We start from the raw sequence: 25,898 nt of genomic DNA on the forward strand, positions 1-25,898 counted from the left end.
CCAGCCGGCCTCCGCTATCTCGGCAGGCACCCCCTGGGCTGCTATCCTAGGTGTCGGCCAGCTGGAAACGGCCGGACAAAGAGCTTTTCTTGAGGCGCCCGCGGGAGAGGTGAAGCCGCACGTCCACCTAGGTCGCCATCTTGACCACGCCCCGCAACTAGAGTTTAAAGATATCTTCAGTTCAGTTGTGTCCACCTGGGCTGCAAGGTCCTGTTAGCTTTGGCCAGCCAACTGAGATTAGATTGACCTACAAGACTTCACTCCCTTGTACATCTCCCCTTGTATGGGTTAACTCCTACCAAAGCACCAGTCACTATTGCTTCCTCTTGTACCAGGTGGCAACAGTTTGTTTCTTATAGTGTATCAAGGTTGTTTCCAAGCTTGGAAAAAAATATGCTTTTCTCTTCATTTCAACACTATCTTGCTTTTGTGGGACAGGTAGAACCCCAACCTTTAAATGTACAACTTTGAAAGCATTGATTTTTTATCAAAGTTGTTTATGATATTATGTTAGTAGTTACTCCAACATACTCCATGCTTTATCTTTAAGTTTCTCAAGAGACAAGACCTTCTGAATGTTCTTGCCTGGATGATGAGGCCTGTCGGTGACCAAGTGGTATGTTCATTATTGTCACATTACTGTAGTTTGAATCACCAATTCTATGTATTATTCATAGTACTTTCTTTCTTCTCTTACTCTTTCGTTCTTCTTTTCATATTAAACCTTACAAGGCATAATATACATGTGACATTTTAGCTACTTTTGGGGGAGATTCCTGCAGATCATGTAACTAATAAAACACACAAAAGGGATGCCCCCCTACTTATTAAACTTTAGATATCAGGTTGAGGACCGGGGTAAGAGCAAAACAAAGCTTGGAAAGAAGGTCCCACTACCCTGATTTAGTTATCACACTAGAAAAATCACCTCGTGAACAAGTCCAGATCAATTTTAAAAATGTATTTCATAAAATTCAGATTGCTTACATATTCTTACAAAACATTTTTCATAATTTTTCCATAACATTATTTGTATTAGAACATGATTTTTCTTATTACAAGGACAAAGAACATTTATTTGTTTAAAAACAGAGACCATATCATTACAGAAAACAAACAAAGCCCCATGAGCTTTCCTGTATCATACTCCCATCTCGCACATCATCTCATTCTGCATTCCATATATCCAACATACATCGGTCCAGAAAAAACTGCGTCCACCATACACAAACCAACTTTGATTTATTTTCGCCTTTCGGTGTATAGGCCCAGACTGGACACACCAACAGTCAACACACGTTTCTGTGGATATACACAGATTTTTCTTCCAACTTCTTCAGGACAGTATTAATTTAACTTTATTAATGGAGGGAAAACGGGGATATTCTCTTCAATGTGTGATTTGAAAACAAAAGGTCCTTTCATATGTCCAGAGATGATTGGATGATCTCACGCTCTTAAGCCGCATATGCATCGCATTTGGGGATGCAGTGCACGCAACGAAATTCGTTTTATTAATGTATATGTTAATTTACCTGTAAACCTCCGTAATCCATAGTTTACTACCTCCCACCCTGCCCCTCCCCCTCCCCACGTCACCGCCCTGCAGCTACTCCTACTACCGACCGCGGCTGGCGTGCACCCTTATTTCTCCTGAGAGTGACCTGCACCTTGGTTGCCAATTTCAGGTCCCTTGCAACAAAATCCGAGCCGCTTTCACTTCAAATCACAGGCTGCATTCAGGCCAGTCATGAAGTATCCTACTTCTCGGGTGTTGGCAAAGGTCGCCAAAACGTTTCCTTTACACTCCGCTGCCGCATGCATCTGCATCTCAATCACGCTTCCAAAATCTCTCTGTTTTGCAAGAAAATGTAAGAAATCAGAATTCTATGAAATACATTTTCAAAATTGATCTGGACTTCTTCACGGTGCAACTTTTTTCCAGTGTGATAAGTAAATCTGGGTAGTAGGACCTTCTTTCCAAGATCCTGAAACTAAGCCAATACATTTTGTTTTTTCAAGAGGTAATCTATGCTGGTTTACAGCCAAAAGTATGCTTTTTATTCCCTAGACCTACTTTTGGATACACTCACTAACTCTCTGAAGTTAGTAAAGGAGCACCACCATTTTCTAGCCCTATCCCTCCTTTGCCAATCTGTCAGGCTCTGATTAGGATTCCCTGTAAAGTTTTAAAAACAGTTAGCAACCCTTATGTGTGTCTTAGCTCTAATGAAGTGTAAGAGAAAAAATTGCATTAAAAAAAATCATTTTGCTCCTATTCAGCACAACACAGTCTGTAGTGAAAGAGCCACTCCTGTAGTCTGGCACCCTATGATGACCTCCGACCACCACCATTTTATCTGACTTTAGTGTGTTATTTTACCCTAGCCTTAATGTAGGATGGTCCTGCATATACTTGCTGTCTTTCTTTCACATTGCCTCATGTCATCCTGCTTTCTGACTTTACCTTGCTTCAAATGTTTCTTTGTGCACAATGGTGCTTGTAAGCTGTGTGGATGAGAATTATAGATGCTGACTATTGCCTTTGACAGGGCCTCATGTCTGACTCTGCCTTGCTGCTGCGTGCACAGCAGTGCTTGCAAGTTGTTTGGGTTGTTCACATTCAAGGTCCTGCTGTGTTCCTGAGCGATTGTTTTTGTTTAGTGTACTGTGGAAGGCCTTGTGAGAGCTTCATCAAGACAGACTGGAAGAAGTGCGAATGGAGGAAGAGACTTGAGAGCTCCTTACTGCCATGAGGATGCTTGCTTGGAACTTGGCCAATTCTGGTAAAATTCCTCTGGCGGTGGGAGGATGTCTTTCACAAATCCTCTAGTATGTTTAAAGCTGAGGGTTGCAGGCTGAGAAACTGGGAGTTTGGATTCCGTGCGAGGGCAGACGTGTCTATCTCGGATTGAACCCTGGCTTGCTGAGCTCTGATTCCCGGCTGTGATTCCCCCGGTCAGAAGTGGGCAGTGTATGCACCACGTGATGTATTTAGTTGTGTGGTTCTTTGACTATTTGAGGTGTTTTCTTTGTGGTGTGGGAGGTGCACATCCAGAGTGATCCTCTACTGTGTATATATATATATATAAGAAAGCAAGAACGAAATTTCAAAATTCAAATTGGGATAATCTAACAAAAGAACAAAGGGAAGCCCTAAAAACTTTGGAGTCAGATCCAACTATCGTGATAAAGCCCTCCGACAAAGGGGGCAATGTTGTTGTAATGAATATGGAGAACTATAGAGCAGAAGCAATGAGACAGTTGACAGATGAGACATGCTATGAACTCATTGATTGGGGTCAATACAAACAGACCATCCAGGATTACTACAGACTCTTGAGCAACTGGTATCACCAAGGATTAATTGATACCGATGAATATAACTTTCTAAGAACTGATAAACCACGCATACCGTGTATATACTTTCTCCCGAAGATCCACAAAAATGCCACTTTACCACCAGGGCGTCCAATAGTCTCATCTAATGGGGGATTACTGGAAAATACGCCTATATTCTTAGACTTGTTTTTATCCAAATATGTGCTCAATTTAGTATCATACTGCAAAGATAGCTCAGATTTCTTGCGCAGGCTTCATGATGTACAATGGGAGGAGGGATACATAATGATCAGCTTAGATGTATGCTCGCTCTATACCTGTATTGATCAACACAAAGGGGTAGCAGCATGTATGCATTTTCTGAAGAGTAGACATATAGACTATTGGGAACACAACAAAATGCTAGAGACCATGATGTTGTTTTGTCTCCAAAATAATATCTTTCTTTTTGAAAAGCCAGTGTACCGACAGCGGTCTGGAACCGCGATGGGTACTTGTTTTGCCCCCAGCCTAGCAAATTTATTCCTAGGCTGGTGGGAAGAACAAACAGTATGGACACAAAAACTAGAAGTGTACACTGATCACATATTAGTGTGGATCAGATACATAGACGATCTGTTCCTTATTTGGAATGGTCCACAGAATCTGGCCAGGGAATTCATTGAACGACTGGGGACAAATGATCTGAACTTGCAATTCACACATGTTATGAGTTCGTCCTATTGTGAATTTCTGGACATAGCAGTGGAAATAAGGGAAGGCAAAATTACAACACGCCTTTTCCGTAAGCAGACCGCAGGCAATACGGTGTTGCACGCGGCAAGTCACCATCCAGCTCCCTTAAAACAAAGCATACCCTATGGGGAATTGCTAAGGGCCCGCCGCGCTTGTAGCACTGACAATGATTTCCTAAAAGAACAACAGACCATGCTGACACGTTTCAAAGCAAGGGGATACAAGGAGGAAACTTTGGAGATAGCTAAAAACAAAGTGAAGGATTTACAACAGCATGATACATTATTCAAACTATCTAACAGCACCATCAAGAGAAATGAGGACAAGGGGAGCAAGTCCAATGCACCGAGAATGATAACACAGTTCAGTAGGGGGGCATGGACGTTAGAGAAAATCATGAGGAAACATTGGAATCTACTGATAGCAGATCCTATAATTGGTGAACGCGTAGGAGCCAGACCATAAGTAACATGCAAAAAGGCTAGATCATTAAGAGATAAACTAGTCCATAGCTATCGTATTGAGGATACCCAATCACAGTGGTTGAAAATGCCTAATGGCTTTACCACATGTGGTATGTGTAAGGCAGATCGCAATGGCAGGAACTGCAACGAGTATACCACAGGCACCAAACAGAAGCGACCAATAAAACACATAATCAATTGCAACAGTGATTTTACTGTCTATGTACTGGAATGCCCATGTGGCCTCCAGTATGTAGGCAGTACCAAACTCCCACTCAAATTAAGAATCCTACAACATTTACGTGCCATCACAAACTGTGATTATAACTATCCGGTGGCACGTCATTACTTGGAATTCCAGCACAGTGACAACAGCAGCTTACAATTCTTTGGGGCTGAGAGAATTCCCAAACACACACGAGGAGGGGATCGAGAAAAACATCTAAGAATACTTGAATCTAGATTTATTCTAGATTTGGACTGCAAGGTACCGAAAGGACTAAATAGCGGAGAAGAACTCGCAACACACATAGGTCTATAGTCCACTGCAATACTCTCTTTAAATGCAGAAGTAGTAATAGTTTTCCCAACAAATTGGTGTTGGGATTTTAAAACATTTATGATATTCATTTCTTTAATTGCACATTTTACCAAGATAGGGAAATAGGATAATACTGGATGTAATTAATTATAGGAGCATTTACCACAATTGTGGCATCTCCTACTGGAACCCTATGGGTTCTCACAATCATCCTAGACATTTCCTGATACCCTTCCTCTTTCACATACACACTTATAAATTTTATATAGACACAGGTCACTGTCCCATCACTCCCCTTATACCTAGCACTCAGTAAAGGATACAACCTGCACCTGCCATAAATTGTATAACATGAGCGAGGAACATATTCGTGCACATAATCCCTTTGTGGATCCACCAATGAACGGATGACCATTTGAGAAATTTGGCACTGAGCAAGTCGTTAGGCTGTCAGCAAATAGGCGATTTCAGGGTCTTTATAAAAGTAAAACCTTGGATAACGAAATTGAATTGTAATTGCTGTAAATCGACATGTCTGCTATTCAGTCCTAACTGAGACAAGCTCATGACCAATGCTGCAAATCTATATTTATATGGCGCTGTAATAATGGTGACGTACACAAGCATTTTTAACCAACACTGCTCACGATACTGCTGCCCCTTTAAATCGGCAAAAGCAATGTCTAAATGTGATATGAAACAGCATGCATCTTTAATTTATTTAATTTAAGTTAATGTAATGCTTGTATGACAACAAATGAATGAATTTAAGTCCATTATGATTTACGATGCAATCGTCACAATATGTGATACTAAAGTATTTTGTTTATGTCTATGAACCATGTAAACGTATTTCTATGGCGCTTTGCGGTGCAGGATGTTACTTAACAAAGGCAAACGCCGAAACGCGTCGTCCTTGATAAGCTAGCGCACAATAAAGTTTTATGCCGTTTCCTGGTGTACCGTCCTTCTATTCCTGGAATCTTTTCATGGAGAAAAATAATTTAATCGTATCGTAGTGGCTGCTGCTGCCACAGACGGCATCAACGTCGCAGGCAAGGGGACTGCTCTGGCAGCGAATTGGCAAGTGTATATATATATATATATATATATATATATATATATATATATAAAATTCACTGAAAAAACCATAGGTTTCACACATGTTATAGTTAGCGGAAATTTTACTGATAAAAAACCAATGAAATTCCCCCGTTATAGTTAGTGCAGGCAACAATAACTCACGCGACCGCAATCCTCTGCTGATGCTAATACTGTATTTAGACACTTATTTGCCCATGTCTTCTTCCATACATTTTTAGCTATACATATATTACAAATATTTTTTTTTCATAAAGACACATATGTCATCAGCAGAAGATTGCGGTCGCGTGAGTTATAGTTGCCTGCACTAACTATAACGGGGGAATTTCATTGGTTTTTTATCAGTAAAATTTCCGCTAACTATAACATGTGTGAAACCTATGGTTTTTTCAGTGAATTTGCAAGGTTTTTTAAATGCTAATTCCTAACTATAACGTGTGTGAAACCTATGGTTTTTTCAGTGAATTTGTACGGTTTTTTAAATGCTAAGTTACTTTACGCCATTCGTGGCGTGCGCGCCCACTTAACGCAGTTCGTTCCGTGCGCGCACGGTGCACTTCGCGCACCGTGCGCCCACTTTACGCAGTTAGTGCCGTGCACGCACGGTGGGCACGCGGTGCGCTACGCGCACCGCGTGCCCACGTTACGCTAGATGGGCCATGTACGCACGATGCGCTTCGCGCACCGTGCGCACATGGAGGACATATGATGCACTTCGTTTTGAAAGGTAATATTTTAATTTTTCGTATATTTTATAAGCCATGCACAAATGGTGCCCTTCGGGCACCATTTGCACACGGGGTGGAGAGAGTGTGGATAATTTTTTTTTTTATTATTTTTTTTTTAAATATTTTAGTTTATCTCATATTTAATAAGCCATGCACAATTGGTGCCCTGCGGGCACCAATTGCACACGGGGTGGAGAGAGTATGGATAACTTTTTTTTTTTTTTTAAATTTTTTACCGTACGCGTACGGTAAGCGTAATCGGCGAAATTACCGAAAAAATAAAAATTCCGTTTTTGGCCTTGGGGGATCTTTGGGGACTCCCTCAACATGGCTATGTGTGTGGGAGCTGTCTAAACAGCCCCTTTCCATGTTTTTGGGCTTTATATTTTAGAAATCGCTCTCAGTGCGAGAGAGAAAATGGCGGCCGCCGCTTCCTGGTTTCGGCCGATTCGAATGTTTACTAAGATCTAAGAGCCAATCAGAATCGCGCTCGCGCACGCCACCGTACGCGTACGGTAAGCGTACCGTAAGCGCACCGTAAGCTGGCTCAGATATATATATTGATTTAAAGGCTATTTTCTCAGAATCTACTGAACAGATTTACACCAAACCTACAAAAGGCACTTCCTTGACCTGAGGACTACCTCTCTGCCAAATTTCTAGTAATTCTGTTCAGCCGTTCGGGCTGTAGCCCTGTCTAAAGGTCCTATGGAAAAATGCATGGGAAAAACGCGTTTTGGGACCCCCCTTTTATCTCAGCCCCCGCTTGACGAATCCCCCCGAGACTTTCAGGGTAGGAGCGGAGCGTAGCGCCCCACCTATTTTGAAAAATTCGCGAGGACTCGTCGACCGGCGCCAAAGTTATTCAAAATAGAATGTTGCGGATTTCCTATGGAAACGTGGTCCTAACTATAACTACCTACTGGCGACCGCCAGTAGGTAATATATATATATATATATATATATATATATAAATATATATCTTTCTGATCTCTTGCAGGACGTCCAGTGTATCTTACATTATATCAGTTATTGCTGGTTTATTTATCAGTATTATAGCTTGCTCAGTTATTGATTCATGGCTTTAGATTATAAGTTTGCTACATATATTTGAATCTTATGCATTTGGTATCTGAGACAGCCTTTGTTTAGAGAGTATTATGTAATAAACCCCACGCCTTATTCTAAAAGTGATAGATTATTTGCATTTTGTTAAATAAAACCCCTTTTCAAAAGGTGCTGTATGTTTCGTGTTGAAGTCTTGCTGTGCCATGCTCAAAAGTGTATATTATTCAAAGGTGCAGTGGTATATTTGCCTCCCAGGTGGGAGTGCAGCGATTGGGTGTGGCTTATTGGTGAGAAGCCACATTCAAAACAACAGTCACATTGTGAAAAAAACTATTTATAACAAACCACAAATCTTTGATGATAATATCTGGAAATTCCATAAGAAAGTATGCTTATCTAGAATAGTAAGATTAAGAACTACTGTGTGATGTCCTTTTGATTATGCACCCACATAGTTTAAGGTGTGACTAGATTAGGTTTGTAGTTCGTCTTGTTTTTAATTAGATTAAAAAGCATGAGATTAACTAGGTTATGATTGCGGCGGCGTGGCTTAGGTGCCGTGGATGGTGGACGCGTGAGCTACGAGCTCCACGCCAGCCCAGGTAATTATCCTGTATATCTGTAAATCTGCCCGTGCCTGAGGGCGCGCACCAGGGGGGCCTGACACGCGGAGACAGTTGGGGGCCCTGTTATCCCCCTTTATACCCCAAGAAGTGGCCAGGAATCGCCAGTGCACCGAAACAAGAAGGGTGTAGCTGAAATAAGATGGCGGCCTGAGGGGGAGTGACGTCACGAAAAATAGATTGGGATGAATGTCTGGCCTGACTACAAGCATCGGACTGGATGATTAAAGTTCCAGGAGTGCTGCCGGTGCATTGGCGACCCACTTTGTGCCAACCGGGACCTTACGACCGAGACTGGCCGTGCGGCCTGCCCGTATGGACGACGTGGGAGCCTTCGTGGCACTCTGTGCCGCAGAACTGGTGACGATCGCACGAGATATCAGGGTATTCGTCGCTGTGGGCCCGCTTGAGCCGCCTCTGGACCTGCTGTGGCATTTTTCTGCTGGAGGCCTGTGTTACAGAGCTTGTGCCTGGTTTTCTGTCCGATTCGGCGTGGGAGGAAGTGGCGGTGCGGAGTTGTGCGGGGAGGTGAGCAGCAACTAAGAGGGACGAGAGGGACTCTGCCCCGCCCGCCCTCAGTCGCCCGCTCCATTGCCTGTTCTCTGTTCACCCCGAAGAGGCCCCGAGTCGACGCGGGAAGTCCGGGCGGCGAGGCTGTGGCTTGACTATCCTGGCCAGGCGTTTTGAAAAGGTTTAACAGTGCCTCTCCATGATCTGGGACTGAAACGTAATGCCACCGTTAGATTGCTGCATGTTCAGGTGCTGCAGTTACGAACTGCTGAGTCTCCCTCCGTTTCTACATTGATTTTTTTGGCCTATTCCCTGATAAAACCACGCCACTATTACTGATGGCATATCGGGAACGATAATGATGTACAACTGCTCCCCAGACAATGCATTGGGCTTTCTGACTCCCCCTGGGGATCCGATTTTCTATCTGGTTGCCTGATAGATGGTCGTTACATTTTGATGCTGTCAGGCGGACGAACCGTAGATTGCATATAGGGGAACGCACTGCAGCAGCGGGGTGCCCAGACTGGGGCACTTGATGGAAGTGTCTTCAAAGTGAGGCCCGACGTTCCATAGGTACAATAATTGATTGGATTCATCCGATTCATTGGATTCATTGGATACAGTCAGCCATGAGATCCTGATAACACGCCTGAAAACAGCACAATTACATGACTTAGCTTGTGCCTTCATTGCTTCCTATTTAGAGAACAGAACCTTCTCAGTAGAATCGGGAGAGGCAAAATCCAACAAATTCAACCTACCATGTGGAGTCCCGCAGGGCTCCTCGATGAGCCCCACTCTTTTTAATCTGTACGTAACTCCCCTTGCACAAATAATAAGGAACTGTGGCTTCACCCCAATATCCTACGCCGATGATACCCAAATCGTGGTCTCAATAAATAAAGACGTAGAGAACACAGCAGAAAAATTTCAAATCTGCATGGTACAAATCAGCCAATGGATGAGAACAAACTGCCTAAAACTAAACGGGGATAAAAGTGAGGTCATGATACTAGGAGGGGACACAAAAATATGGTCCCATTCATGGTGGCCAAAAGAACTAGGAGGATGTCCCGAACCATCAGAAAAGGTGAAAAACCTGGGAATCACTCTAGATACCAATCTTTCCTTTGATGCCCAAGCCAGTAAGCTGGCGTCATCACTTTGGTACATTCTAAAAATGATCAAGAAAATCCTACCTTACCTACCACATGACTCACGCAAGACAGTGGTGACAGCATTAGCTTTGTCCAGATTGGACTACGGGAACGGCCTATACGCCGGAACCAGGAAGAAAATCCTACTCAAACTCCAATGCCTGCAGAATGCAGCAGCCAGGCTGATACTAGGGATACCAAAATTTGAAACAATCAGCCACAAACTAAAAAATCTGCACTGGCTGCCAATTGTAAAAAGGATACAATTCAAATCACTATGCCTAGCATATAAAGCAATTAATGGAACTGGATCACAATTTCTAAAATCCCATTTAAAAATGTATGAGCCAAATAGACTTCTTAGATCCAGCCAAATGAAAATAATCAGGCTCCCAAGATTTAAGAGAGCTAACTGGGACGGAAGAAGTTTCCTGGTGCACACGGCAAGAATTTGGAACCAACTACCGCTAGACATAAACACAGCCCATCTTTGAAATCCTTCAGAAAGGAAGTTAAAACGTGGCTTTTCTCCAAATAGCCCAAATCAACATCTTCAAGAGCCAGCGGTATCTCACAGCGCCAAGACGCCCTTGGGCATTCGCGCGCTCTACAAATAGATAAATCAATCAATCCGGAGCTTGCCCACTGACAGAGTGACCCCCTCCTGGAACGTACAGGAAGTGGACTGTGGTACGTGCTCAAGATACTAGAGTGGTGGAGGTCGGAAACACTGGCAGCGCCTCCGCGACAGCCCAGAGAACACCGTGCTAGATCTCTGATTGGGGAACACAGCCTTGGAGATGGGGAAGCCTAGGGGGAAACAAGCCGGACCCTCGCCTGACCAAGATGAAGGTACGACAGATGCAGTCTCTAAAGAATCTGCTGACGAACACCTGGAGATACCAGTCCACCAACAGTTGACTAAGATTCGGGAAGCCATTGCCGATATCAAGGCAACACTCCACCAAGACATTAGTACAGTGGCAGTAGGCCTGGGTCTGCTGCGTGCCGAACATGCTAAATTGTCGGATAGAGTGAAACAGTCGGAATCAATCCTAGAGGTGCTTGTCCCTGCGCAGCACGCACTAACCGTTCAAGTCGGAGAATTATCCAATAAGATCACTACACTGGAGCAGAGAGCGAGGGATGTGGAAGGGCGAAACTGGAGGAATAATGTGAGAGTTATTGGACTTCCCGAAGGAGTGGAGGGTCAGGACATGGTTGCCTATCTGGAGATATGGCTCTTTGAGGTGGTGGCGCCGGAGGGCTTGTCACAGTTCTACACATTGGAGAGAGCTCACTGTGTGCCTGCCCGGCCCCCGGGACCAGGCTGTCCTCCGGGTGCGGTGGTGGCTAGATTGCTTCACTTTCGAGACAGGGATCTGCTAATGGAGGGCGAGTTCAGATGGGCCATACACGGTGGAGAATAATAAAGTGTCCTTATTTCCACACTACAACCTGTAAGTTCAGAGACGTCGCACCTCCTTCTTAGAGGTTAAGAGAGCCCTACGTGAGGAGGGGGTTCAGTACGCCTTGATGTTCCCAGCCCACCTCCGGATCATCTTGGAGGGAAAGACCCATTTTTGCGATGACCGCAAATCTGCCTGGGAATGGATTGAGACATACAAAATGGAAGGACGCTCTCTGCCGCGCGATGGAAAACAACCAACCGCAGCCAGAGCTCCAGGTAAACAACCAAGACTACGCCAGAGACGACAGGTGGCTAAGAAACGAGTCCATCTCGGACGGCAGCGGAGAGAGCGGATGCATTGGAGGCAGTGGCAGTCATGATGCAGAGCAGAGGGCTGTCAGTGGAGAGAGATGTGGAGTCAAAACGTGGTACTGAAGAATCAGACTCTGACACGTCCCATACTGGCAGTGTCCTTATACCGGTGGCGACTCCGCAAACTGCAGACGAGCTCGTAGGGTGAGTGACTGGGGGAGTTTTCCTTGTTTTCTTTCCCTCTTGCATTTCTCTTGTGTGTTTTATTGGTCGTGCTGAATATGGTGTTATCGTTAGGTATCTGATCATGATATTGGACATGTGTGGGGGCAGGGGGTGGCAGCTGGGTGGGCGCGCCTGGGTGTGGGTTGGAACGGCCTAGGGGGGCTGGTGCGCACTCTTTGGTAAGAGCGCTCCCTTTCTTTTGCTTGTACTTGCCTAGCCTACCCCCGTTGAGTGCCACACTGGGTTGAGGCCTCTCTTAGTACACACTGTTTCGTAAGAGGTTTGGGCAGCTGACGGTTGTTAGACCGCCGTGGTGTCGGGGAGTTGACCACCATAGGGGTCTTTTTGTTGTTGTTTTTATGACCTGGTATGTTTGCAGAGGCTTGGGGCGTTCTGCACTATGGGAGTGTGTGGTGGTGGGCTTGCTCTCAGGACTGTCACATGGGATAGTTCAATAGGAATGGCGGGTGCTCAGAGTGGTATACGGTTCCTGACGTGGAATATTAGGGGGATAAGGTCCATGGCAAAACGACATAACATCTATTCATATTTGCGGTGCAGGGACATCCATATAGCGTTTCTGCAGGAAACTCACTTAAACAGTGGGGAAGCTGGTAAACTGAAACGACATTGGAGGGGCCAGGTTTTTACGACTACCTGCTCAGCCTTTGCCAAGGGGGTGTTGATCTGGGTGAAGCCAGGGGTCCCTTTTGCTCTCATGGCTGGATGAGGGGGGCCGATATGTCCTAGTTGCCTGGAGATTGGCGGGGCGCGAGGTTACCTTTGGTAATAATTATGCTCCTAATCAAGACCAGGTGAGCTTCTTGGACTCAATTTCTGCTGTCTTGGCGGGTGGCCTGTGGGGCAATCTGGTCCTTGGGGGGGATTTTTATTGCGTAGTGGAGGATCGGTCACATCCCCCTCTAATGGGGTCCCTGACACGACGCACGGCTTTGGGGTTCTGCGCTTGGATCGCACATTGGGGACTCAAGGACTCCTGGCGGCTGCAACATGATGGCCGCAAGGAATTTTCCTTCTTTTCACCAGTACACCAAGTGCATACACGTCTTGACATGTTCCTGTGTTCCCCTGCCTTTAATAGTACTATTTCCCATACAGAGTACCTGGGCCGTTTGCTATTGGACCATAGCCCGTTAATGATGACTCATCAACCCTTGGGATGGTGTCTCCCTGTTCCCACCTGTAGGCTTAATCCAGCAATCCTGGATGACGACCCCTTTTGTGCTTCGCTGCATACACTTTTTGTAATGTATTTCCCTGTTAATGCTGGCACTGCCTCCTCTGTCCAGGTGGAATGGGAGGCATTTAAGGTGGTGGTGCGGGGCCACTGGGACAGGCGGCCGGGGGTTTATAGGGAGCTCTGTCAGGAATTACTGGACCTAGAGGGGAAAATCCGCAGTCTGGATAATATCCAGGGTACGGGTGCTGCGGCTCGATTGGCGTTACAGGAGACGCAAGCAAAATATAACGATGCCCTTGGGCGTTTGCGCTGTTATAACTACAACACATACCTTGATAGAGTGCAGAGAGAGGAGGGGAAGGCGGGCCGTCTCTTAGCTAGGATAATTAAGCCTGAATTGGGTGGTTCCCACATCACACAACTTGGAACGGCTGCTGGCGAGGTCCTGTATAGCCCTGAGGCAATTAACAATTATTTTTTAAGATTTTATGAATGCCTCTATGCAGCCCCGACTGTGGCCCCTCGTTCAGCAGTGAGGGAGTTTGTGGAACTATTGCCTCTAAGGGTGTTGGAGGACGAGGATCGGGAGGAATTGGGGAACCTATCACACTGCAAGAAATTAAGGCCGACATTCGTCCATAGGCTCCTAGTAAGGCGCCGGGGCCGGACTGCCTCCCGGCTGAATTTTGTCAGCACTTCTCTGACCTCCTTGCGCCACACTTGGTCCGGTTGTATGCTGACGCAAATGAGACTGGGGAATTGCCTGGCACCACCCGGAGCGCTCTGGTAATCCCCCTTCCAAAGACCAAGTCGCCAAAGGCAGGGGTTAAAAACTATAAGCCCCCTCTCCATGCTTAATTTGGATTTTAAGATCCTGAGCAAGGTGTTGGTCGGTAGGTTACTCCCGAGGGTTCATCCCCGCTTATAACACCTCATACAATCTTCATAGACCCTACTCCGTTCTTTATCACGCCGAGTCCCCGCTTCATCTTCAGGCTGGGGTGCTTTCTGTCGACCTGGAAAAGGCTTTTGATACGGTGGGGTGGGGATACTTGGTCAAAGTGAGGAGGCGTATGGGGTTGGGAGACGACAGGGTACGTTGGGTGCGGCTTCTCTACACGGTGCCCACTGACAGGGTCAGAACGGGTAGGATAATCTCCAGGGAGTATGGGGTGTTTCGAAGAACTTTGCAGGGGTGCCCTCTATCTCCCCTCCTCTTCGCCATAGCGATTGAGCCCCTTGCTGAACGGCTCCTCCGGGACGGCGATGGGATTGGACTGGACTATAAAGGGCAGACACATCTTGTTTCCCTCTATGCAGATGAACTTTTGTTGTATCTGTCGGACGCCGTGGTGGGCACATCGACGGCCTTGCAAATACTGGACGACTTTGCGGGCTTCTCGGGTCTGCGGGTCAACAGGGCAAAGACATATCTGTTCCCGGAGGCGGGCCCTTTTCCTAGACCGGAAGCTCTTAGTGCTGATATCGTATGGGCCCAGAACACGTTCAGGTACCTAGGTATACATATTGTCCATTCGATTGATGATTTGAAGGAAGGCAACCTTGGTGGAGTGGTGCGCTAGTTACGTGCCTGTGTTCACTTTTGGCATACATTGCAATTGCCAGTAATGTCCCGGATTTCCCAATCTAAAATGGTTATGCTCCCACGCTTGTTGTATTTCTTCGTCAACCTCCCGGTCCTCATGCCTAGTGGTTGGTTCCGCCCTCTGAACGTCCTGTTGAGGGACTTGGTGTGGGATGGAGGACGCCCTAGGGTGTCCCTCTCGACATTAAAGCGTCCAGTCGTCGAGGGAGGGTTGGGAGTGCCAAACTTTGAATATTACATTTTGGCTGGTCAACTGCAGTGGCTGGTGCAATGGATAGAGGACGTGAACGAAGACGGCACGTTCTTGTCACTTCCGGCCTCCCGCCCTAGTTTAGTGGTGGCAAAACTGCTGCTCCCAACGACACCCACATTGTACTGCTCCTTACTGCAGCACATAGCCTTTCAAGCCTGGCGGAGATGCCAGGGTAAAAACCGACAGGCCGCTAGCTACACCCCTATGCTGCCACATGGCAGCTCCCAGTCTGTCTTCACGACTGAGCAACTGGCCCCTTGGACGGATACAGGGCTGGACACTGTGGGGGACTGTTTTCTAGATACTTCCCTACTCCCATTCGACGACCTGAGGGAGTATTGTGGCCTACCACAGGGCCAATTCCTGCATTATGAGGCCCTGACTTGTACTTTTGCACAGTTATGAGGTGCCGGGAGAAACGAACCGGAGACACACCCGGTGCTCCATGCCCTGTTCACGCTTGGGACAGCGGGACACCTGGTGAAGTGGTTTTATGTGGTCCTCCAGGAGGCGTTGGTACGCCCCTTGGTCCAGCTGTGTGCCAAATGGGACAAGACCGGGGGCAGGGTTTTAACGGACGCGGAATGGCGGAGGGTCTTGCATTACCCCAAGAAAATCTCTCACAACTCACGTCTTAAATATATACAGTTTAATTATACACATATGGCCTATATGACTCCACACCGTCTCAATGTAATGTATGGAGGGGAGGTTCGTCCCCGTCTCAGATCCTCCCACCCAGACGCGGACTTTGGCCATATGGTTTGAGATTGTGGAGTCCTGCGGCCCTTTTGGGAGGCGGTGCTTGATAAGCTGGCAGCAGTGCTGGCCCGAGAATTATCTTGCACACTACAGACGTGCATTCTGGGGCTTTTTCCCAGGCCGCCGAAGCGCAAAGTAGGGAATAGGCTAATAGATCTGGTGTTGGGGTTGGCAAAACGCTGAATTGCTATGGAATGGAAATCGAATTGGGGGCTGCAGTTTGAGATCTGGCACAGAGATATCATTACATGGGCTGGGGCGGAAGGTAAAGTGCTCAGCTTGGAGGAAGCACCAACACCCACCGACCACGCACGAAACCGAGGGGTCATCCTCGACTCCACTCTCTCCATGACAAAACAGGTCAACGCCGTCTCCTCCTCCTGCTTCAACACCCTCCACATGCTCCGCAGGATCTACAAGTGGATCCCCACCAAAACAAGAAGGATGGTCACCCAGGCCCTCGTCAGCAGCAGACTGGACTACGGAAACGCCCTCTACGCAGGAACCTCGGCCAAACTCCTGAAACGGCTCCAACGCATCCAGAACGCCTCCGCACGCCTGATCCTCGACATCCCTTGCCACAACCACATCACGCCCCACCTGAGAGACCTTCACTGGCACCCTGTGGAGAAGAGGATAACCTTCAAGCTCCTCACCCACGCACGCAAGGCACTCCACAACACCGGACCAGCGTACCTCAACAGCCGACTCAGCTTCTACACCCCCACCCGCCAGCTCCGCTCAGCCGACCTGGCCCTCGCCTCTGTCCCCCGCATCTGAAGAGTGACCGGCGGTGGCAGATCACTCTCCCACCTAGCCGCCAAGACATGGAACACCCTCCCAACCCACCTACGGCAGACCCAAGACCTACTGACCCTCAGAAGACTCCTCAAGACCTGGCTCTTCGAACAGTATCAGCGTCCCCCCCCCCCCCCCCCCCCCCCAGCGCCTTGAGACCCTCACGGGTATGTAGCGCGCTTTACAAATGATGTGATTGATTGAAGCTAAAGGTATGGTGAAATTCCCCATTGCAGGCCAGCGGAGGGAAGTGCTGGTGACCTGGGAGTACCCTGACGGGCAGGAGACGGATGAGCCGGGTTCAGATTTAGACTCAGGCCCGTGTCAACACCCCGTAGCGACTAGACTGCACTACCTAACACAACCTTGACGGGATTGGGGATGTGGCTTTCCTGTTGCCAAAATCATGTATGGGGGATTATTTGCGTTCCACTTGCAGCCGAGATGGGGCGGATTTGCCTGCAACTGGGGATCCCTTAACCGTGCTGTATTGTTTGCCTCCCTCTGTGTCACTTTATTACATTGTGCCCTTATTACACGCTTGCACTGATGTCTATGATACATTTCCCACCCTCTGCATAAGGTCTCTTTTTGTTTATCTTTGTTCCTTCATTTTCTTGTTTCAGTTGGGCTATTGTTTTTTGCTTTTGTCATTCTGTTGGGAATGCTCTCAGACGAATGATGTAGCATTCTGTAATCCAAGAACGTTATATTGGTACAGAGACCTGTTTGTGGGCACTCTCACCATGTGTATTATCCAGCACGAACTATGGTGAAGCAAGTACTGAGGAACCTGGTCTGACTCTGGAGGTGGTAGATCTCTGCTGGAGCATTGGCTATGCAACACCCCTGTGGGTGTAACGTAATGTATGGCGGTTAATCAGTTTCTTTCACTTGATTGTTTATTTGGACGCTGAAAGCTGTATTTCAGTCCTGTATAGTTGATGCCCTTGAATTATTTGCGATTTAGATTGTTTTTCCATATACGAATTGTACTATAAAATCTGCAAAATGACAAAGATCTTTTTTTTGAAAAACGATGTTATGATAGCATAAGCTACATAATATAGCAAGTCATGATCACAATAAATGCTTATTTTATTGTAGTTTGCTTAATGAAATTACTCAAATTAAAAGCTGTTTACGTTAATGACTGCCATTATTACAGTATAATTTTTAATGCACTGTTGTGTACTTCTTGTAATCTCCTAATTTTATGCTGTTCTGTTTTATTTCTCTAGTTTAAAATCTTTTATACAGTGTATTTAATGAATTGTAGTACTGTAATATTGTATTGTACTAGATGGCATTTAATTCCATAACCATTGTAAAGTTTTATGTAATGGCAAGTGGTACTAAACATTTGAAATTGAAAACTGTGTGTAGGTTTTGGTAAAGATGGTGAGCGGGCAGTATATCCTCAGAAGTTCAGTTTTCTGGGGAGCTATGTGGGCTGCGTAGGGAAATTTGGAGAGCAATGAAACGACTATCTGACAAACAGAAAAACTACACAAAAAGTCTGAGTAGCGGAGATAAAACAGGAGTTTGTAACCTATCTCAAACATGTTGAGAAGAGCTGGGAACAACTTTGAGGGAGACTAAAAATGTGGACCGGTTGAGAAGCTGGGGTTATGGTGTTGGGAGAAGTGGCAAGGCTTTTGCCTCTAAAAGGTCTGCAACTAAACAGCGACATGAGGAGGAAGTGGCACAGGAAAAGCCCATTCTTAGCATTCCCATGGACTCTTCCCCATCGTAATAGGATCTGATGGATATGCCCTGCAAGATGGCTCAAAACACTTTGATTTTCAGTAACAAGTTTGACAAGCTTCTGGAGACAGTGACAATCTGGACATTAGTGGTTAAACTGGTAAAATTGGTGCAGACCTGCCCTGCAAAACTCAAACAGTTGCAGACAGATTTAATCTAAGTGTAAGAGTGAGCGATGACTGCCCTTCTGCTTTAGGGTTAACTGTAATGGAGGACATAGCTGTAAAAAAACTTCTTTACATCAACAAACTTGGTATGTCTTAGGACTTGAATGATTTGTGACAGTTTTGATTTTGGAAACCTTTGGAATTCCCATCAAACAAATTGTGGAAGGCACGTGAAGGTGTTTATTTTGAAGTGGGTTGAAGGTCCATACAAATGTGCTAATTTTGAGGACCGAAAAACTGACAACCAAGATATGGGTGACGTCCAATAGAAAGGTCAACATGCAGCTAAGCAGCAGGAGCAACTGAGGAAATAATTAATGGAAAAGGAAATAGTGTTGTGTTTTCTTTTCCTGACAAAGCTATTGACATTAAAAGATATTCTATGGGGCCTAGGATTGGTATAGAACCCAGAGGAGATGAGAAAGTAGTTTAAACTCCTTGAGTAAGGAAGTCACCTAGGCCCAGAGGGTCTTCAGCGATTCGAGAAACCTCAATCTCTGTAATACATTACAGCAGATGTTGCAGTGAGTTATTTTAAAGAAATGAGAGGTGGATACTGCAGATACTTTGTAATTTATAGGAAGCTGAGGTGCCCTGGGCTTATTGAGATGCATGGGCCTTTGCAGCTCAGAAACAGCCTGCACTTCAGTCACACCGCTGTGGTGATGGTTATGATGACTTGGTAGAAGATCCCTTTTCCATTTTTCCCTGCCATTTTGACACCTCCTACCTTGACCCTCCCTGTATTCCTACCTATACTACTGCCCGATACCCAGATTCTGTCCCTTCATTTGATTTCACTCTACCATTTATGGCATTCCAGTAACATAAGTTGCATTTGAAAAGGACAGAGAATGGGATATGCGGACTCAAAGAGCACAACAAGCACCTATAGAATGTAACAGGGACTACAATTGAGCAGGAGGAAAGGGGGAACTGAGTCAATAAGTGAACAACTAAAATATTATCTTTTTAAGCTAATTAGAGAAATAGGATCCTCTTTTTCTGCCCTTCCTATCACTACTTTAATTTCTATTGTTCGTAACATGCCGATCAAACATGCCAATATTTAAAGAACAAAAATAAACGTGCCCACACACACTACACACATTTGGAAACTGCACACAAATAGTTAGTGAGGGCAATGTCCCGAACTGGCCAACAGGGTTGCTACGATTTCATAAGTACTGGGCAGCTCGGTGTTGAGAGGGCCTCCACACAGATGTTCAGTCAACTAGACTAGGATTCATGGCCTCTCCATGATGCGCACTTCAACTCTTCAAAGTTCCATGCTTATTTCCCAGCATCTATGGAGGAACGCTACTGCCAAACGTTTTTTGCTTAATAAATGTCTTTCCCAACACCAGTAAGTAGGAAGGAAGGCAAAAAGTTCTGTGATGACCCTGAAAAAAGTGCCAAGTCCAACACATACTTATACTGTTGATCTAGTAACTCATAGTTTGTATGTTCTTATATTCTATATGTACTTTTCTAGAAAACCCTACTTATCTTCTGACCTGTTGTTGGTGGTTTAAGACTCTGGGCGCTTCACCACTGCTGATCAGTGCCAAAGCGCATATGCTCTCCCTGTAAATTGTTGTTATGAATTGGTGTTTCCATGATTGACATATTCGATTTACTAGTCAGACCCTAATACAGTGCACTGTGTGTGCCCAGGGCCTGTAAATCAAATGCTGCTAGTGGGCTGCAGCACTGATTGTGCTACCCACAAAAGCAGCCTGTAAAATGAAACTCTGGCCTGCCATTGCAGAGCCTATGTGCGGTCTAGTACTGCCATGTTGACTAGGCAAGTGCACCCATTTGCCAGGCCCTAACCTTCCCTTTTCTTACATATCAGTCACCCCTAAGGTAGGCCCAAGGTACCCCTGTGGGCAGGGTGCAGTGTTTGTGAAAGGTAGTACATGCCCTGGTGTGTGTGGCATGACCTGATAGTGAATTACTGCGAATTTTGTTTTTCACCATTGCAAGGTTCTGTTCCCATAGGACAGAATGGGGAGTATGTTTATAACATCTTATAAACATAACTACCCCTGGGAACAAGGTAGGAAAATAAAGTTTGATATGCCTGAACTCAGAATGTTACAATGCATCTTTTAGTGAGGGTGATTTTTACATTCTGTGTTTGAAAATACCACTTTTAGAAAGTAGGTGTTTTCTTGCTTAGCTATCCAGTATGCCTCTGCTAGGTTTGTGTATTGCATGTCTGGCTTTGGAGTGTCAGGGGCTGGGGAGGAGCAGTGGGCTCCAGAAAGCTTGATGAGTCGGGCTGGGCTGAATAGGCCTGGTCTGCATTTGGTGTGGTGGGAGGAGTAGCACCAGCACCTGAATAGGGCTGTGCCTGCCTTCCACAATGATGGCTCTGCCCGTCTGTGGTGTGTCTGGAGCCAGGGGTCACACTGACAATGGAGGTTTTTGTGCACTTACAAAGTGCCCCACGGAACTGGTTTTGGCTGGGTACAGACACCCTCTGCCTTCAGAGAACAAAGAATTGTTGTGTATAAAAAGAGGGGCCCAGATTCCAGACTTTTAGATCACTTCTGGGAAATCAAGAGGAATCTTTGCCAAGGTGAAGAGCCAGAGAAGCTGAGGAGGAATACTGCCCCTAGGCTGTTTGCTGTCTGGGGTTGGCCTACAATGGCTACTTGCTGCTAAGGAAAGGAGAAAAGGACTTTGCTGTTTGCTGTGTCCCCTGCTTGAGGAAGATCTCCAAGGGCTTGAAACTGAGCTTGCCTCCTGTTCTGAAGTCTCAGGGACACAAAGACTTCACCACCAGCTTCCCTGAACTTCTTTTCTGGGAGTTCTGACCTGCAAAGAGGAGCCTGCTATTGTTTTGGACCTCTAGAGACTGTTTTCCGCTGAGAGCTGGAAGAATCCATGCATCGTCCCGGATCGTCGCATCGCATGGAGGCGCCAAGTTTGTCACAACGTTGGAGGATGCATTAAGAAACCGACACATCACCTCCTCTCCGGTAAGCAACCAACACATCACATCCCCTGCACAGCGCAGCGGTAAGGAACCAACGCATCACTTCCCCCGGAGCAAGGAACCGAGGCATCTCCTTCCCCGAGTGTAAGGAACCGATGCATCAACTTCCCTGCGGCCCATTTTGTGTGTTTGCGCTACGCATCCCAGGTACTTTGTGTGAAAAGTGCAACTTGCTTTGAACTGAACTAGTTCTGCCATCTGAAAGTCATCTTTTTATTACTGTATTGTGGATTCTTCTTGTTTGGTCTTGTTTTGGTTTAGATAAAGATTACTTATTTTTCTAAACTGGTGTGGTGTCCATTTGTAGTGTTATCACTGTATTACTGTATGTGTTCACAGATGCTTTACACACTGCCTCTAAGATAAGCCTTACAAAAGGAGGTGGTGATGGACGGAGCATCAGAACCAATAAAACACTCACACCCAGTCAACAGATCCGGGTTTTATCCATCACCGTTCTTTAGCCCACTCTGCCACCCCAGTTCAGACATGGCCATATGCAAATCAGTCTGACCCTGTGCCTCATGGGAACAGTCCAGCCCGAACTGCTAAGCCATGCCTTCCCTGTAGGGGTTATTTTAGAAGTGTATGCCCCTTACCCTCACTAGAAGCAAGAGTCCCTATTTGGACAAAGGTACCTACCTCTGCCAATTATAGACCCCCATTTCTAACAGTATGCAATCAATTTTGGGGTCAAATCTCGGAAAGTGTGAACCAACTTAAGTGTAATTTTAGTCAATTTTAGACAACAATCGTATAGCTTCATCTTTGTGCATGTCCTGATGTGGGTTTTTTTCCAGCTGGGAAGCAGCAGATCAAAACTAGTCATTGTCTTGCTGAATTATCTCTGTGATGACCTGACCTTTTTGTTAAACTTGAAATATTTTGGTTCAGACACTGGGATGAACTCCCTGATAAAACGTTTTTATGTACCTAGAACAATATGTCTCGGCCACTGCAGATAACTAAAGATATCCAACATGCACTTCAGTTTATTTTGTTCATGCTAACCTTCAAGACTGATGTTGAAAGTTTGGTATAGAGAAGAAGACTGAATCTACCAGATTTTAAAAGTGTGTCGCAGCCCTGCTTAAACCTGCTCTTGAATGGACGCAGACCCCCTTCATGCAAACACTTGTTCTCTAAGGAACTGGAGTTTTGTAACATTCTCCTTGGTTACTTTTTGTTTCTGGTACTTCTGTTGCCTTCTAAACACCACTGTTGAAGGGACCTGCTAACCTCCAGTTTTACCACAATGGCATTCGATGAAGGCAGGTAGGTGTCACAGAATGACCATGTTTCTCCTCCCCATTGATCCTTATCCCAGAAAAACCTGACTTTGGATCCATTGCTCTGGTTAGACTGTATGATGATGAAATCCCAAGGCATATAATGTCTTGTAGCAAAGGGTAAGGAAATGCCTCTTTTTGTATGGTCATCCCCAGGTTTTTTGACGGATGCTGCTGGTTTTCTGACTCGTTAGAGTGTGCTAAGGCCTGCTAACTAGACCTCTGTGCCCGTGCACTGACCCCCCCCCTCCCCCCCAATAAAAATGTGTATGTCACAGCTATACCCGATTGTCCCAGGCTAACTTAGCTGTAAGTCCCTAGTATATGGTACTCGGGCTACCTAGGACCTGTAAATTGGAGAGTTCCACCCCCGTCCCTCAGGGGTTGTAGCACTGATTGTGCCATCCTGGGGGTGACTAGAGTAAAAACAAATTTCCCTGCCCACCATTGCAGACTGGTAGGTCAGTTTCAAACTGCTAGCCCTGCTCTGCCATTTAAAAGCCATTGGAAAGTCAACTGTCCCCATGAAACATGGGTAAGTCATCCTAGGGCAGGCCTACCCAGTCCTAAGGCAGGGTGCAACATATTTTGTGGACAGAACATGTGTTTTACTTGTTCTGACAATAAAAACATGAAACTGTTATTTCTGTAGAAATACTTGGTCATTCCGTTGGCAAGTGCAGGCTTACATACTGACCCCTCAGCTGTGCTAACTCCTGAACGGGGCGACCAAACTTTATTGTCCAAGGTATCAAAAAACTCGTTACATTAAGCTGACTTGAGAGTGTAATTTTTACAATGTTGGCACTTTGTTGCTTTCAATCTCCTGTGCTCCTAACTGTTCTACATGGAGCTTGAACCCGAGACAGCATTCTGCCCTCCTGGGGATACATGCTAACGACTCCCAGGAAAGCCACCTAGTGTTGGTCCAAAGGCACGCTCCAAAGCTGAACTCCCCTTTAAAGACCAAATGGCGAACATTTGGGAGAGAGGCAGCCCAGCTGGCACCCGGGAAGGAGAGGGGGAAACTGTTGTCAAAACGGTTTTTCAGGGGTGTGTAACCCACTTGGTAGCCACATCTCCGAGTTGGGCTATGGAGCTCTGGACACCGAGAGAAGGGTTCTCCGAAGTGGGAAGAATGGTGCATCCCGGGATAGCCAGACACTACGTTTTCTCCATAAGTGGTCATCAGGAGGGAAGAAAACTGGTAGCCCATTGGCTACCAACCGCTTCCTACCCTGAGGGTATTTTCTGTACATAAATAGGGCACCCCTGGCACCTAGAACTCAGATCTCGACTGTACTGGAAAAAGGACTATCCTGCTGCACCAAGTTCCTGGCAAAGAGGCTGCACTGTTGTGTCCTGCTCAAGGACAAGTAGTCTCCAGAGCCCAGTCAAAGCAAAGAGACCCCTCAACACCTTCGTGGACCGAAGAGCCCCTGCAGGAAGATCCCAGACCTCGACAACTGGGTCTCAAATTCACGGAATCCTTGAGATTCTTCATGATCTTGTATCCTCAACATCAGGACCACTTTCTTAGGTATCTATTGAAAGAGGATAAAGTGACTGGAGCTGCTGGAAGACAGCTTCTTCAGAGGAGTTAACTGTTTTTGAGGGCCTTGCTGGTCTGCCTGACTGACTCCCTGCCAGAGTTCGTAGTAACTTTAACCGACTGCATTACAACGTGCCCAATTTCTTTTTTTTTTTTCTTTTCTTTCTATAAAGCTTTTTATTGATTTTTGTTTTAACCTAACCGTTTCCACATTTGGTACAGTACACAGAGCAGATAGTACAAACTTATGACAACACATTGTGGAATATATATTACTACGCAATGTCAAAACACACAAATGAATTATAACCGCGTGTTCCCATACAAGAGATCCTGCGTGATTTGAGCTCCAGTTATTTACGTTCATTCTTCTCTGCAGGTGTGTGTCCTCTGCGGGAGTGTGGTTCTCCACTCATGGACCAGAGTCTAGTGTGATTCCTTTAAAGTCGGCCCATCCCCTCCAAGTTTTGTGGTGTTTTTGGGGAAACTTCCACGGTAGTTATATTGGATGCTCTAGGTCCATGCAGTGGTCCATGTCCTTAGCCCATCTGGTGACAGAAGGGCTGTCGTGGCTTTCCATTCCTGTGCTATATTATATTGATCAATCACTAAGCCTAACCCTAGCAGTGCCCTTTGATATATTTTCCCCTCGGTGCACACTGTGATGTGTAGTAAGATTAGCTTGGGGTCCCTGGGAATTTTGTATCCCAACATCCCATCCAGGGTTCCCAGTACCTGGTCCCAAAAGGTAGAGATGTCGGGTATTGCCAGAATGTATACATTAAGTGTTCCTCGGGTGGTTGCATCGTAAACCTTTACTTAAAGGGATCAGACCTATCTTGAACAGCTGAGCTCGGGTGAGGTACGATTGCTGCAGCAATTTGAGTTTGATCAGGTGAAACAGAGACGCCTCGATCCAGTCTTACTCATCCAGAGGTCCCAGCTCACGTTCCCATGCTTCCCTCACTCCAACCATAAAGTCTGGCATGATTCAGAGGAGCATACAGTGTCTGAAAGTTTGTGGTTTTGATGTTGGTCAGAAGGACTTTGGCCTCCAGTGGGGATTATTCGGGGATATCTTCCACTGACTGTATATAGGGCAGGAGGGCATGTCGGAGCTGGAGGTTTCGGAAGAACTGGAGCGATGAAGGTCATATTCTGATTGTAGGTCCTGGAAGGACTTAAACGACCCATCGCTCATTACTTCTCCGATTGCCAATGGTGTCCCAGGCGGAGAAACCGCGATGAGCAATGACCTGTGGAAGACTAGTGC

The 25,898-nt window shown here is 46.0% G+C and overlaps 1 pseudogene across 1 annotated transcript in view; it reads left to right on the top strand.

Annotated features, from left to right (window-relative positions):
* The window catches only part of LOC146871804 (PAT complex subunit CCDC47-like), a 319,820-nt pseudogene that overhangs the window by 30,070 nt on the left and 263,852 nt on the right, over positions 1-25,898 (top strand). Inside the window, exon 5 of the transcript XR_014981079.1 lies at positions 551-616. The product of XR_014981079.1 is annotated as a PAT complex subunit CCDC47-like (transcript). The remainder of the gene's footprint in view (positions 1-550; positions 617-25,898) is intronic.

This window comes from Triturus cristatus, chromosome 1_1 (assembly GCF_964204655.1).
Source record: "Triturus cristatus chromosome 1_1, aTriCri1.1, whole genome shotgun sequence".
Classification (NCBI taxonomy): domain Eukaryota; kingdom Metazoa; phylum Chordata; class Amphibia; order Caudata; family Salamandridae; genus Triturus; species Triturus cristatus.